This window comes from Pelodiscus sinensis, chromosome 30, assembly GCF_049634645.1.
Source record: "Pelodiscus sinensis isolate JC-2024 chromosome 30, ASM4963464v1, whole genome shotgun sequence".
NCBI classification, from domain to species: domain Eukaryota; kingdom Metazoa; phylum Chordata; order Testudines; family Trionychidae; genus Pelodiscus; species Pelodiscus sinensis.
The window spans coordinates 4,684,409-4,687,177 of NC_134740.1; the positions used below are offsets into that span (position 1 = coordinate 4,684,409).

A 2,769-nucleotide genomic window follows, 5' to 3' on the forward strand; every position below is an offset into this window, starting at 1 on the left:
GCGCAGCCTAAGAAGCAGGTGGCTCCTAAGAATCCAGCACCACCACCCGGGGAGAGGAATCCATGGGGGACGCCCCAGGTGGGGACCGACCCCTTGCCCAACTCCTGCCTCTGTGCCTCCCAGCAGTAGCAGCAGCAGCAGCAGCAGCAACAGCTACAGACGCCGCAGGAGGCACAGAGGTCGAGCCGACCCGTACCCGTGGCCGCTCCATCAATCACCCAGGCATGGCGGTAAGGCCGGAGCAGGAGGCTGCAGTCCCCACGACGCAGTACATGATCAACCTCACAGCCGAGGTGACCTGGCTGCTGCTGCGCCTCCACCCAGAGAACCAGTCCGGGTGGATGAATCCCTTCAGCGGCACCGGGCTCCTGCTGGGCTCCCAGAGCAGGGCTGGCCTGGACCTGAACTCCTTAATGAAGATCTCGCTGCTGAACGAGCAGAACCGCTACGACGACGAGGAATACGAGGAGGATCCGGCGCTGGGGGTCATGGACCAGGAGCTGGTGCGCAGGTGCATGGGGTGGCTGCGCGGGTTGGAGGAAGTGAAGAGAGAGGGCAGCTGGAAACCCTGCCTGATCTGGATGACCCCTGAGCCTGAGGGGCGGAGAACCATCTCACCCTCACTCCTCGCGTCAATTGCCGAGGCTGCCCGTGTGCTTTGCTTGGGAGCAGAGTTCATCCGTCCTCTCCGACACCTGGTCTTGTGACCGTCCCATCCCGCTCCACACGTTCGTGTCTGCAGACTCAGCCATGAGAGATCAGAGTTTCAGTGCCGGGTTTAACCAGCAAGGAAACGGACTTAGTCTGCCCAGACAGAGGCGAGGGACAGCAGTCCCTGCGAAATGCACTGGGACCCACAGGGGTCTGTTCTACGTAAACAGGGAAAAGAGGGGAGAGCCCTTTTCCTGAGGATTTCTTATTCCTACTTTCAAAAAACTGATTTTGACAACGTTTAGGAAAAATCTTGGTAGGACATGACATGACCGTGGTGCCTCAGATAACATGGCAACTGCTGAGTTGTTTAGTGTTAGGGGAAAGTAGCCATTGGAAGGAGATCTTTAGTGGGGCTCCCCAGGGATTTATTCTGAGTCTGGTGGTTTTTATTATCTTTAACCATGACCTGGATGTAGCAATAAAAGAATAAACCAGTATAAAATGAAAGGCCATTTGTCACAGGAAACGGTTTATAACACCCCGGAAAACCTGAGTTTCTACAGAACAACAAAAATGAAAGGTTGCTTGGAACTTTCAGTACAAAGCTCTACATTAAATAATTAATACTGGTAGAAACACGGAAAACACCATTTCTTTCTTTTATTGAACAAAGTTGTGCAGCCTCCGCAGAGACCACCAAAAATTGCCGATCCCGACTGTATTTCAAGTCAGCACGGCGGGGTATTGGGAAAAGTTTTCAATTAGCAATAATCGCGCCTCGGATTAACCTCATCGGCTACGATATTGCCACTGCGCAAAGATAATGAAACACTCCCCCGGCGCCGTCACCCCGGGCTGGCCACGGGCTCCCAGCTTAGGGCGAGGCCCGGTACCGTGGCGGGAAGCCGGGTACGAAGTGCCCCAGCACCTCTGCCTCCGGAGCCCCGGCAGCCCAGCCGGACCCAGCGGACTTGCGGGGTTCAGCGCTTCTGTGCGGCTCAGAACCCTCAGCTGACCGCAGAGGCCTCTGGGAGCGCGATGGAAATGTGAGACTGACGTCACCAGGAGGGAGGGGTGGGGGCGGGAGAGGCTGTCACTGAACGTCTGGTTGCAGATGAAATGCCTGGAAATCACAACACCACGTGGGGGCTGCTGGGTAATTCCCGCCAGATTTTCCCAGCAGTTCGACATGGACGGAAATCAGCCCCCACGGCGCGTGCTCAGAACAGTCGCCTCTGGGGCATCAATGCCTTGTGCTCAGCCTGGCACGGGATATGGGAGCAGAAAATCACAGGGCGCTGGGCCACTCCGAGCCGCCCGGAGACTGACAGCACGTGCGGATCGGCCCCTGCAGTGGGGGAAGGGGAAACACCCCCTAGAGGGGGGCGCCATTTACACACACAGCAGCTGTCCCCGGGGGTCGCTGCCCCAGCGCAGCGCAGGACATTGCTCCGCCTGCCTGTGGGAAGCCATCGCGCAGGGGCTGGACGCTTCCGAGGGGAGGCGCCCGGGCGGTGACAAACGCAGCAGGGGCCGATCCTCATCGTGTGATTGTGGGGAAGCCCCAGGACAGCGCGTCACCCCGAGAAGCAGCGACACAGCCCCGGACACTGACCGGGCAGCGCTTCGTCCGCCTCAGTCCCCGCCCGCCCGCATCTCGACGCGTCCCCTCCCCGCGGGATTGACACTGACAGCAGCGGCCCCGGGATGCTCCTCGGGGACGTGACTCCAAGGCGGGGACACTGCGATGGGTCCCGATCCACTGTCGGAACCGTCACTGGCCGCCCCTTCCGGCGGAAACGCGCGGGGATGGCCGCGCACGGGGAGCGGGTCTCACGCCAAGGGCAGCACCGACCCCATCGGACTCCGACCGCCCGTTCGCAGCGCTGCGCCGCCAGTTCCCATCGGACCCGCATCTGACCAACGCCCCTTTCCCATCCCCAGCGCACCTGGGCAGCGGGTGACCGAGGGAGCGGTTCTCGGGAATGGTGTTTACAGGGAGGCGATGCAGCATTTGTGAGTTGTGGGGGGTGCGCAGAATGCACCAGCCCGTTTGTCTCTGCGAGTATCTGGGAGGAAATAAATGAATAGACACCAAACCTCCCTCGTTCTTGG

The 2,769-nt window shown here is 59.7% G+C and overlaps 1 non-coding gene across 1 annotated transcript; it reads right to left on the reverse strand.

The window, feature by feature from the left end:
- Window positions 1-1,335: 1,335 nt before the first annotated feature.
- Window positions 1,336-1,476, reverse strand: LOC142821413 (U4 spliceosomal RNA). The gene has a single exon (XR_012898187.1). It is a non-coding gene; the product is annotated as a U4 spliceosomal RNA (small nuclear RNA).
- Window positions 1,477-2,769: the final 1,293 nt, after the last annotated feature.